This window comes from Delphinapterus leucas, chromosome 17 (genome assembly GCF_059928025.1).
Source record: "Delphinapterus leucas isolate spDelLeu-1000000601 "Yukka" chromosome 17, BTC_Dleu_Yukka2, whole genome shotgun sequence".
Classification (NCBI taxonomy): domain Eukaryota; kingdom Metazoa; phylum Chordata; class Mammalia; order Artiodactyla; family Monodontidae; genus Delphinapterus; species Delphinapterus leucas.
The window spans coordinates 52,321,751-52,334,749 of record NC_143145.1 but is presented as its reverse complement, the minus strand read 5'-3'; the positions used below and the strand labels follow the sequence as shown (position 1 = coordinate 52,334,749).

Here is a 12,999-nt window from a genome sequence, read left to right as displayed (position 1 = left end):
TGATAGAATCATTCTGCCACCTGCAATTATCCACCTTAGGGCAGGCCAGAAGTATACAGGAGTTAATGTATCTGGGTGTAGCTTTCAACCACGGACAGAGGGGCTGGAAGGTAAGTACTTCAAGTTTCTCACCGATTCTTGGGATAACTCTGAGACATGTTCTGTAGAGTTTCACAGAACTCCCCTGAAGTACTGGCAGCAGTTCCCTGCAGGAGTAATTTATTCGGTAACGCACCTCTGTTGGCTTCGTTCCATGCCTCCATTCTCAATTCCCACTCCACTTCTGAGTTTTCTGGAAGCACCTCCCAGATGAACAGTTTGCATTCAAATTATTTCCTCAGGTTCTGCTTCTAGGGGAATTCAACTGATAGCCTCCTAACAATCCAGTGCTCCTTACAGAGCCGTCACTGGTTCAAGTACCAAGGCACGGCACATTACGTATCACTCCTCCTAAATCCTAATATTTTTAAACAGATAGGAAAGAGCATGACCTTGAAGAGAAAAAGAGTTTATATGAGGATGGCCAATGGATAAAGGGAAGGAGAGACAGTGCCATTTGTTTTCCATTAATGATAGTGTGAAATTTATGGGCAGATGGTCTAACAGGTGTGACTATAATTTGAGGAGCCTGCTCCCTTGGTTACAGAAGACTGCTATTGTTATTATTATGGAACCACAACCTCATGACTTTATTGTTTCACTTGATGTAACCTTCTCCTTTACCCTTAAACCTTTCTACATCACTGAATTGCAGCCAATAGATTTATTTTCTCCCTATGGCTCCATTACAAAAAAAGACACACATGTGTGCACACACACACATGCATACACACACACACACACACACAGAGTTTTGTGTATGCCAGTGCTAGAAAAGACAAGCTCATGGTGCATGTATGCAATGGATATTGTACATTACAGGTCTCTGTGAAATAGTCTTCTGCAGGTTCCTATGTTTATTTTATGAATAATTAACTTTAGTAAAGTTAATTTCCTGAAGATCTTGTTGAAGACTGAAGAAAGGAAGTAAATTGTAAAGAAAAAGACTTCGAAACTTGCCCTTTTTGCCCTCTCTTTGTGTCTTAATGAACAAAGGATAACTGGGCCTTTTCTGAAGTCTTTGCTTGAGTTGAAGACACAAAATGCAACCTGTACTCTTATCATAATATGTTCAGTTTATGAGTACCCAAACTTATAAACCGTGAATTTCCCTAAAGTTATTATACCATTTAGAAGATGTTTGCTTGGACGTTTACTTAAAAGCAAACAATTGAGGTCTATATGTCCAAATAATTTCCTTCTCTCTTGCTGTCTCCATTTCAGTTTCCTGAGTTTCTGGGAAGGCCTGGTTTCCCCAAAGGAATGATTTCTGGTAGAAGTCTGAAGGTCTGACCCAAGAAAAAAAATCCAGTATAGCCAATGAATTGGGGACAAGAAGGTTTCCAATCAGGTAGGAACATTTAATCTCATACATTACAATCACCTGAAGTAAGGTGTGCTGATAGCTGGATATGATTTAACTGCTTGGAAAAGGATGCATATCTATTATATAACCTACCCCACAAGGAAGCTGTTCTCAATTCCCTTAGAGGTTGTGGTGTTTCTCAGAGAGTGCCTTGGGGGAAAATGAATACAATAACAGTATGATGCTTGTTTTTTTTAACTTTTAGCTCATTGTTGCCAAGTACACTTGGTGAGCTTGGTGCCTGTGCTTTAATCCCAGGACGTTAGACATGTGGAACAGCACATTAACTGTTTTTAGTATTTTCTCCCAAGACAAATCATTTTTATAGGTTGTCTCCATGGTCTTCTAGTTGCTTATCAAAATTAAGCATCAAGTCTTCTAAGTGAGCAATAGCCCCAGTCAGTGTGAGGAAATCAGCTTGGTTCTTATTGGGGCACATCTTGGTCTTGGCACAAAGTGGGTTCACATAGGGAGTTAGAAGGAGGAGAATGGGGCATGCGAAAGGGGAGTTCTGTGTTCTCATTTACCTATGCATGTTGAAACTCCACTAACAGCTTTATTTTCATTAGCAATTTGTGATAAAAACTTAGGGTAGGGCTTCCCTGGTGGCGCAGTGGTTGAGAGTCCGCCTGCCGATGCAGGGGACATGGGTTACTGCCACGGTCCAGGAAGATCCCACATGCCGTGGAGCGGCTAGGCCCGTGAGCCGTGGCCGCTGGGCCTGTGCGTCCAGAGCCTGTGCTCCGCAACGGGAGAGACCACAGAAGTGAGAGGCCCGCATACCGCAAAAAAAAAAAAAAAACACAAACACAAACATGCAGTAAAGATATGGAGACAGATAAACCAAATTAATATGTCAGAAATGAGTATACATTTTATATTATTCTGTCATAAGTATTTCATATTTTATATATTGTCACATCCTTTTTTATTATTTTTTAAGTATAGATGATTACATTAATTTCAGGTATACAACATAGAGATTCAATATTTTATAGATTATACTCCATTTAAAGTTATTACAAAATAATAGCTATATTTTCCTGTGCTGTACAATATATCCTTGATGCATATTTACTTTATATGTAGTAGTTTGTAGCTCTTAAATCCATACCTTTATCTTTCCCCTCCCTCCTTCCTTCTCCCAACTGGTATCTACTAGTTTATCTATATCTGTGAATACGTTTCTATTTTGTTTTATACATATTCATTTGTTTTATTTTTTAGAGTCCACATATAAGTGTCAACATACAGTATTTGTCTTTCTCTGTCTGATTTATTTTACTAAGCATAATACCCTCTAGGTCCATTAACATTGTTGCAAATGGCAGAATTACATTCTGTTTTCATGACTGAGTAGTATTCCATTTTATACATACACCACATCTTCTTTATCCATTCATCAGTTGATGGACACTTATTTTGCTTTCATATCTTAACTATTGTAAATAATGCTGCCGTGAACTTTGGGATGCATGTATCTTTTTGAATTAGTATTTTTTTTTCTTCAGATATATATCCAGCAGTGAAATTGCTGGATCATATGGTACTTCCATTTTTAGTTTTTTATGGACCTCCATACTGTTTTCCATAGTGGCTGCACCAGTTTACATTCCCACCAACAGTGTAGGAGGGTTCCCTTTTCTCCACATCCTCACCAACATTTGTTGTTTGTAGACTTTTTGATGATTAGCTGTTGGGACAAGTGTGAAGTAATATCTCATTGTGAGGGCATGTTTTAAGTCAAACAAATGCTTGGGATGATTTGGGTTTGTATTATTCAGTTTGTTGTCATAACAAAATACTACATCCTAGGAGACTTAAAAAACATGAATTTAATTTCTCACACTTCTTGAGGCTGAAAGTCTGAGATCATGGTGCCAGTATGGTTGGGTTCTGGTGATGACCATCTTCCTGGCTTACAGATAACCAAATTCTCACAGTGTGTCCTCACACTGTGGAAGCTCTGATGCCTGTCCAATTTTTGGAAGAGCATTAATCCTATCATGGGGGCTCCATCCTTATGACTTCATATAGAGCTAATTACCTTCCAGAGACCCTACCATTTAATACCATCATGTTGGAGGTTATTGCTTCAACATATGAATTCGGAGGGGATACAAACATTCTTTCCTTAACAGATTTATTTTATTGCAAAATCCAAAAAGCTTTTCATTTGAAATTGAACACCACTTATAGCACTACATGTAAATTATTCCTAGAAATCATTATGTCAGTATTGTCCAAAATGAACCTATATAAAATTATCTGTGGTGCTTCATTAAAATGCAGGTTCACAGATGCAAAATCCATGCTTTTACAAGCTCTTACTCACATTAATATTGGGCAACTATTGCTTTATTTATTTATTTTAAAGGATTTCTTCATCTTTTTTTTAAATTTGAATATTTGAATTTTATTTTTTTATACAGCAGGTTTTAATTATTTATCTATTTTATACATACTAGTGTATATATGTCAATCCCAGTCCCCCAATTCATCCCATCCACCCTCCTTGGTGTCCATACATTTATTCTCTACATATATGGCTCTATTTCTGCCTTGCAAACTGGTTCATCTGTACTATTTTCTAGATTCCACATATATGTGTTAATATTCAATATTTGTTTTTCTCTTTCTGGCTTACTTCACTCTGTATGACAGTCTCTAGGTCCATCCACATGCCTACAAATGACCCAATTTCGTTGCTTTTTATGACTAGTAATATTCCATTGTACCACATCTTCTTTATCCATTCATCTGTTGATGGGCATTTACGTTGCTTCCGTGACCTGGCTATTGTAAACCGTGCTGCCAGGAACATTGGGGTGCATGTGTCTTTTTGAATTATAGTTTTCTCTAGGTAAACACCCAGTAGTGGGATTGCTGGGTCATATGATAGCTCTATTTTTAGTTTTTTAAGGAATCTCCATACTGTTTTCCATAGTGGCTGTATCAACTTACATTCCCATTAACAGTGTACAAGGGTTCCCTTTTCTCCACACCCTCTCCAGCATTTATTGTTTGTAGATTTTTTTATGATGGCCATTCTGACTGGCGTGCGGTGAGTCCTCATTGTAGTCTTGATCTGCATTTCTCTAATAATTAGTGATGTTGAGCAGCTTTTCATGTGCCTCTTGGCCATCAGTATGTCTTCTTTGCAGAAATGTCTATTTAGGTCTTCTGCCCATTTTTGGATTGGGTTGTTTGTTTTTCTGTTATTGAGCTGCATGAGCTGCTTGTAAATTTTGGAGATTAATCCTTTGTCAGTTGCTTCATTTGCAAATATTTTCTCCCGTTCTGAGGGTTGTCTTTTGGTCTTGATTATGGTTTCCTTTGCTGTGCAAAAGCTTTTAAGTTTCATTAGGTTCCATTTGTTTATTTTTTGTTTTAATTTCCATTACTCTACGAGGTAGGACAAAAAAGATCTTGCTGTGATTTAGTCAAAGAGTGCTCTGCCTATGTTTTCCTCTAAGAGTTTTATAGTATCCAGTCTTACATTTAGGTCTTTTAACCATTTTCCATTTATTTTTGTGTACGGTGTTAGGGAGTGTTCTAATTTCATTCTTTTACATGTAGCTGCTGTTCAGTTATCCCAGCACCACTTATTGAAGAGACTGTCTTTTCTCCATTGTATATCCTTGCCTCCTTTGTCATAGATTAGTTGACCATACGTGCGTGGGTTTATCTCTTGGCTTTCTATCCTGTTCCACTGATCTATATTTATGTTCTTGTGCCAGTACCATACTGTCTTGATTACTGTAGCTTTGTAGTATAGTCTGAAGTCAGCCAGCCTGATTCCTCCAGCTCCGTTTTTTCCCTCAAGATTGCTTTGGCTATTCGGGGTCTTTTGTGTCTCCATACAAATTTTAAGATTTATTGTTCTAGCTCTTTGAAAACTGCCAATGGTAATTTGATAGGGCTTGCATTGAATCTGTAGATTGCTTTGGGTAGTATAGTCATTTTCACAATATTGATTCTTCCAATCCAAGAACATGGTATATCTCTCCATCTGTTTGTGTCATCGTTGATTTCTTTCATCAGTGTCTTATAGTTTTCTGAGCACAGGTCTTTTACCTTCTTAGGTAGGTTTATTCCTAGGTATTTTATTCTTTTTGTTGCAATAGTGAATGGAATTGCTCCTTAATTTCTCTTTTTGTTCTTTCATTGTTAGTGTGCAGGAATACAAGAGATTTCTGTGCATTAATTTTGTATCCTGCTACTTTACCAAATTCATTGATTAGCTCTATTAGTTTTCTGGTGGCATCTTTAGGATTATCTATGTATAGTATCATGTCACCTGCTAACAGTGACATTTTTACTTCTTGCCAAATTTGTATTCCTTTTATTTGTTTTTCTTCTCTGATGGCTCTGGCTAGGACTTCCAAAACTATATTGAATAATAGTGGCAAGAGTGGTCATCCTTGTCTTGTTCCTGATCTTAGAGGAAATGTTTTCAGTTTTTCACCATTGAGAATGATGTTTGCTGTGGGTTTGTTATATATGGCCTTTATTATGTTGAGGTAGGTTCCCTCTATGCCCACTTTCCAGAGAGTTTTTCATCATAAATTGGTGTTGAATTTTGTCAAAAGCTTTTTCTGCATCTATTGAGATGATCATATGGTTTTTGTTCTTCAACTTGTTAACACGGTATAGCACATTGGTTGATTTGCATATTCTGAATAATCCTTGTATCCCTTGGATAAATCCCACTCCCACTTGATCATGGTGTACGATCCCTTTAATGTGTTGTTTGATTCTGTTTGCTAGTATATTGTTGAGGATTTTTGCATCTATGTTCATCAGTGATATTGGTCTGTAATTTTCTTTTTCTGTAGTATGTTTGTCTGGTTTTGGTATCAGGGTGATGGTGGCCTCGTAGAATGAGTTTGGGAGTGCTTCTTCCTCTGCAATTTTTTGGAAGAGTTTGAGAAATATAGGTGTTAGCTCTTCTCTAAATGTTTGGTAGAATTCACCTGTGAAGCCATCTGGTCGTGGACTTTGGTTTGTTGGAAGATTTTTAGTCGCAGTTTCAATTTCAGCACTTGTGATTGGTCTGTTCATATTTTCTATTTCTTCCTGGTTCAGTCTTGGAAGGTTATACCTTTCTAAGAATTTGTCCATTTCTTCCAGGTTGTCCTTGGCATAAAATTGCTTGTAGTAGTCTCTTATGATGTTTTGTATTTCTGCAGTGTCCATTGTAACTTCTCCTTTTTCATTTCTAATTTCATTGATTTGGGTCCTCTCCCTCTTTTTCTTGATGCGTCTGGCTAAAGGTTTATCAATTTTGTTTGTCCTCTCAAAGAACCAGCTTTTTGTTTTATTATCTTGGCTATTGTTTTCTCTGTTTCTATTGCATTTATTTCTGCAGTTCCTTTTGATATAAGTTTAGGTTTTTTATTTGAGATTTTTCTTGTTCCTTGAGGTAGGATTGTATTGCTACAAACTTCCCTCTTAGAACTGTTTTTGCTGCATCCTCTAGGTTTTAGATCATCATGTTTTTGTTGTGATTTGTGTCTAGGTATTTTTTGATTTCCTCTTTGATTTTTTCAGTTATTTCTTGGTTATTTAGTAACATATTGTTTAGCCTCCAAGTGTTTGTGTTTTTTTACATTTTTCCCCGTTATTTATTTCTAATCTCATAGTGTTTTGATCAGAAAAGATGCTTGATATGATTGCAATTTTCTCAAATTTACTGAGGCTTGATTTGTGACCCAAGATGTAATCTATCCTGGAGAATGTTCCATGTACACTTGAGAAGAAAGATTAATCTGCTGTTTTGGGATGGAATGTCCTATAAATATCAATTAAATCTTTCTGATCTACTGTGTCATTTAAAGCTTGTGTTTCTTTATTAATTTTCTGTCTGGATGATCTGTCCATTCCTGTAAGTGAAGTGTTAAAGTCACCCACTATTATTGTGTTACTGTCGATTTCCTCTTTTATGGCTGTTAGCATTTGCCTTATGTATTGACCTGCTTCTATGTTAGGTGCATATATATTTATAATTGTAATATCTTCTTCTTGGATTGATCCCTTGACCATTACATAGTGTCCTTCCTTATCTCTTGTAACATTCTTTATTTTAAAGTCTATTTTGTCTGATATGAGTATTGCTACTCCAGGTTTCTTTTGATTTCCATTTGCATGAAATATCTTTCTCCATCCCCTCACTTTCAGTCTGTATGTGTCCTTAGGTCTTAAATGGGTCTCTTGTAGACAGCATATATATGGGTCTTCTTTTTGTATCCATTCAGTGAGCCTGTGTCTTTTGGTTGGAGCATTTAATCCATTCACATTTAAGGTAATTATTGATATGTATGTTCCTATTACCATTTTCTTAATTGTTTTTGGTTTGCTTTTGTAGGTCCTTTTTTTCTGTGTGTTTCCCACTTAGAGAAGTTCCTTTAGCATTTGTTGTAGGGCTGGTTTGGTGGTGCTGAATTCTCTTAGCTTTTGCTTGTGTGTAAAGCTTTTGATTTCTCCATCATCGAATCTGAATGAAATGCTTGCTGGTAGAGTGATCTTGGTTGTAGGTTCTGCCCTTTCATCACTTTAAATATATCATGCCATTCCCTTCTGGATTCTAGAGTCTCTGCTGAGAAATCAGCTGTTAACCTTATGGGAGTTCCCTTGTATGTTATTTGTTGTTTTTCTCTTGTTACTTTTAATAACTTTCCTTTGTCTTTAATTTTTGTCAGTTTGATTACTATGTGTCTCAGCATGTTTCTCCTTGGGTTTATCCTGCCTGGGACTCTCTTCACTTCCTGTATTTGGGTAGTTATTTCCTTTCCCATGTTAGGGTATTTTTCGACTATAATCTCTTCAAATATTTTCTCGGGTCCTTTCTCTCTGTTCTCCTTCTGGGACCCCTATAATGAGAATGTCGGTATGTTTAATGTCCCAGTGGTCTCTTAGGCTGTCTTAATTTCTTTTCATTCTTTTTTCTTTATTCTGTTCCATTGCCGTGAATTCCACCATTCTGTGTTCCAGGTCACTTATCCGTGCCTCTGACTCAGTTATTCTGCTATTGATTCCTTCTAGTGTATTTTTCATTTCAGTTATTGTATTGTCCATCTCTGTTTTTTTGTTCTTTAATTCTTCTAGGTGTTTGTTCTTTAATTCTTCTAGGTCTTTTTTCAACATTTCTTGCATCTTCTTGATCTTTGCCTCCATTCTTTATGAGGTCCTGGATCATCTTCACTATCGTTATTCTGAAATCTTTTTCTGGAAGTTGCCTATCTCCACTTCATTTAGTTGTTTTTCTCGGGTTTCATTTTGTTCCTTCATCTGGTACTTAGTCCTCTGCCTTTTCATTTTGTCTGTCTTTCTGTGAGTATGGTTTTCGTTCCACAGGCTGAAAGATTGTAGTTCTTCTTGCTTCTGCTGTCTGCCCTCTGGTGGATAAGGCTATCTAAGAGGCTTGTGGAAGCTTCCTGTTGTGAGAGACTGGTGGTGGGTATAGCTGGTTGTTCCTCTGATGGGCAGGGCTCAGTAAAACTTTAATCTGCTTGTCTGTTGTTGGATCGGGCTGAGTTCCCTCCCTGTTGGGTTTTTGGCTTCGGATGACCTAGCACTGGAGGCTACACGCTCTTTGGTTGGGCTAATGGTGGACTCCGGGAGGGCTCATGCCAAGGAATATTTCCCAGAACTTCTACTGTCAGTGTCCTTGTCCCCGTGGTGAGCCACAGCCAACCCCTGCCTCTGCAGGAAACCCTCCAACACTAGCAAGTAGGTCTGGTTCAGTCTCCTATAGGGTCACTACTCCTTCCCCCTGGGTCCTGATGCACACACTACTTTGTGTGTGCCCTCCAAGAGTGGAGTCTCTGTTTCTCTCAGTCCTGTCGAAGTCTGCAATCAAATCCCTCTAGACTTCAAAGTCTGATTTTCTGGGAACTCCTCCTCCCATTGCCAGACCCCCAGTTTGGGAAGCCTCACATGGGGCTCAGAACCCTCATTCCAGTGGGTTGACTTCTGTGGTATAATTGTTCTCTAGTTTTTGAGTCACTCACCCAGCAGTTATGGCATTTGATTTTATTGTCATTGCGCCCATCCTACCGTCTCACTGCAGCTTCTCCTTTGTCTTTGGATGTGGGGTATCTTTTTTGGTGAGTTACAGTGTCTTCCTGTCGATGACTGTTCAGCATTTAGTTGTGATTTTGGTGCTCTTGCAAGAGGGAGTGAGTGCATGTCCTTCTACTCTGCCATCTGGAACCAATCTGGGCAACTATTGCTTTAATTGTTAAAAAAAAAAAATTCAGCAATCAAAAGACAACATAATGGAAATATATTGAAAATGCATATTTATTTAATAAAGAAGTAATTATATAATTATTTGAACATTCAAATTGTTACATATTTAATGTGAAGGTATTAATAACAATATAGTACTGACTACATTTTTAAGGTATCCAATAAGCCACTGTAGTTTAGTTTTATTATTGCATCTTAACTACAAGGTGAGTAATAGTAGTATTCTCAATGTTAATATGTGGAAATTGAGATTTATATGAGTTAAATCACCTAGATAACAAATAGAAGATCAAGCACATGAATTCATGATGATATAGATCTGATTCCATTTCATATGCTCGGAACCAGATGGACAAGACAGTGATTGAAGTTATTTTGAGATCTCAAAAAAAATGTTTTGCATAATTAATTAAGTTATCCTTATTATTTATATGCATTTTTATATTTCATTGTAACGTATTACCATCACCCAAGACACAACTTCAAATTTGCAACCTTGAAATATGGTCTTTTGGTGACTGGTGCCAGTATTTTGAAATTTAGCATCTTGAGAATCTGTGGGAGAGTAATGAGTTTAATTTTCCATAGAATCAACAGATTTCTTTGGTCAACCAACATAAATACTGAAATTTGCAAATTTCTTGTAGGCTAGATCTAGCATATATTTTCTTCTCATTACAGAAATACAAAGAGGAAGTGACTGAAATTTTTGCTTTTATAAATTCTGCCTATGGTATGCAGAAATTCTGTGTGGCAATAGTAGTTTCAGTTGTGAACTCCTATGCTTTGATATTTTAGACTGGAGTATATCTTTTGGAGCCTCAGTTAGAAATCTGAAACCCTCATTATTTCTGTATTTGTTAAACTATGTCTTTTGTTCCACTTGCAGACCAAGTAGTTGGCTTTGATAAAACTTGATCTACATTCAGAGATCTGCTCTGATCTTGGCTTTCTAAATGGTTCATCCTGGGGCACCCTAGAATGTTTGAGAAGATACTTTTAACTGGCTTCTTTTTTTTTTCCTTTTAGCTTGGCTGTTTTCATTTATATACCTGAAACTTTTGAATTTTACATTTGCTCTAAGACTGAAAAAGTTTTGAAAAGCTTTGCATTCATGTATTTGGCATGATTTTCATGAATTAATGCTCTTATTTCAAATGTATAATTTTATTTCATAATTTCTTATATATAGAGAGAGAGATCTAGATAAATGTATATCTGCATATATGTGTGTCCATGTCTTATAAAGAGAATTTGCTGTCTTAAAACAGAAATACTGGGTATGTTTTACCTATGTTTACTCACAATGTTTTGTCAAGATCAGAATTTAAAAGTGATACTTCTGTATCTGTTCTCTTTGAAAATATGTTCATTGAGGGATGTAGCCTGAGGGCATCTTGAAAACAGTTTATTTTAGGATTCCACATATAAACAATTCATGGAACTAAAAAATAATCAAACTATAGTGTTATTTTTGTATTCTCAAGCCACTTTCTGCATCTCAACTTTTAATTTATTGGCATTCATGAGATTAAATTAGTGATGCTAAATCATGCCTTAAACACACACACACACACACACACACACACACACTATATTTACATCATCCTTCTGTGTCTTTATATCTACTATGCATTCCACTAAAGCACCTAGAGGATAAAAATTAGAATTACTTTTCCTAAATTGTCTATCCAGCTTGCATTCTACTTTCCCAACTCTTCTGGACATTTTCAATATTTTTCAGATTCCCACCAGTACCTTGAACCCAATATGTGTCAAGTGAAATTCTTCTCTTTCTCTCTCTTTTTTAAGTGTGATCCCAGAAGTCTCACCAAGAGATGGTGTTGATTCTTCTCAGTGCAAGAGGTAAGTTGATTTCCCATGGAGTTCTCCTGTATAAATCAATATTAGGGTCTACTTGGCACCTTTTGAATTTCCTTCTTTGGTTTTGGTAACAGGGACCTACCTGAATACAATTTACTTAGACTTACATGTAGAGGTGTTTATGAAAATAGACCAGTCAGATCTCATGCTCTGAGGAACATAACTGTCCAATGATACTAGTTGCTGCCCCTGTGGATTCACCACTGCAGTAACACTGAGACCATGTATTCCATGTCCTGCTCCTAGCCAATGACCGAGCACAGAGGAAGTCCTAAGGTGGACCCATTTCAGTGAAAAGCAGGGCTCTTCCAAGGCACAGCTTTGTCTTGAGAGCACTCAGCTACCCAACCCCAGCATTCCTCCAATTGTACTGTAATCTGTGACGTGTCCTACAATAACCCTCATTCCAATCACCATTTTCTTACACAAGATTGATATTTATATCATAAGCTGAAGATTCTTTCCCCTTTCTTCTGCTGCCCCTCCATCCCGCTTTCATCTCTAATCCCATTTTGACTTCAGCATCTTGGAGAACCCACACTAATGTAAATGGAAAATAGAATAGTTCAAGAAAACTGGTGGTAAAATGAGGATTTGAGATTGATTCACTATCCCCTGTGCTGGTGAAAAGTACATCATTCTGAGTAGTTTTGGGGCATAGACAGTTCCAAACACAAGATGATTACCCACTAACTAAATATTTCCCCGTTTAAGACGCGGGGAAATAAACTTGTGGAGGGAAATATCCTTGAAGTTGTAAGTGATTCTGGCGTTTGTGACCTTTCAGTAGCTTCCAGCACCACTTTTGCTGACCCACAAGCTGAGGACTAGTTTAAACCGCAGCATAACTTGGCTAAGGATGTACGAGGTCTGATAAAAGAGAAAAGAGATTACATATTGGAGAAACTGCAAAAATAGCTGGTGAGTACAAGAAGGAGTCAAGGAAGCAACCCTGGAATTGGATTTTAATGGTGTTGATGAAGGGGTCTGGAGCTTAAGACTGGATAAATCATGACCCATTGACTTGGAAACACAGTTTCTGGCTTTAGAATGGCTTTCTAAAGACATGGATAAATCACCACCTTGGAGGCAAACTCTGAATGGACAGAATGCTGTCCTTCCAGATGTAGTGTATGCACTAAATCAGAGCGCATACTTTATATGGCACCATGTCCCCAGTAGTTCCAGGAAAATTGGGATGATCAGTAGGTGTACAGAAAAGTCACCATAATGGTAGGAGTAATCAATCTTGATCAGTAAGAGGGATTAGGGCTGTTTTTACAATATGCAGTCAAGGAGGAAACCATATGGAACACAGGTGACATACTTGAACACCCCTTGATACTCCCTGGACCCATGGTAATAGTGTCCAAACATACTCTGAAGACTTGGCCTAA

The 12,999-nt window shown here is 37.4% G+C and overlaps 1 long non-coding RNA gene across 4 annotated transcripts in view; it reads left to right on the top strand.

Annotated features, from left to right (window-relative positions):
* Positions 1-1,323: 1,323 nt before the first annotated feature.
* The window catches only part of LOC149747012 (uncharacterized), a 40,809-nt gene continuing 29,133 nt past the window's right edge, over positions 1,324-12,999 (top strand). The window contains exons 1-2 of one of the 4 annotated variants that reach the window (XR_016388474.1): positions 1,324-1,450; positions 11,531-11,584. This is a non-coding gene — a long non-coding RNA (uncharacterized LOC149747012). Of the gene's footprint in view, positions 1,451-7,297; positions 11,585-12,999 lie in introns of those variants that run through there. The other 3 variants (XR_016388473.1, XR_016388472.1, XR_016388471.1) reach the window with 3 other exon arrangements.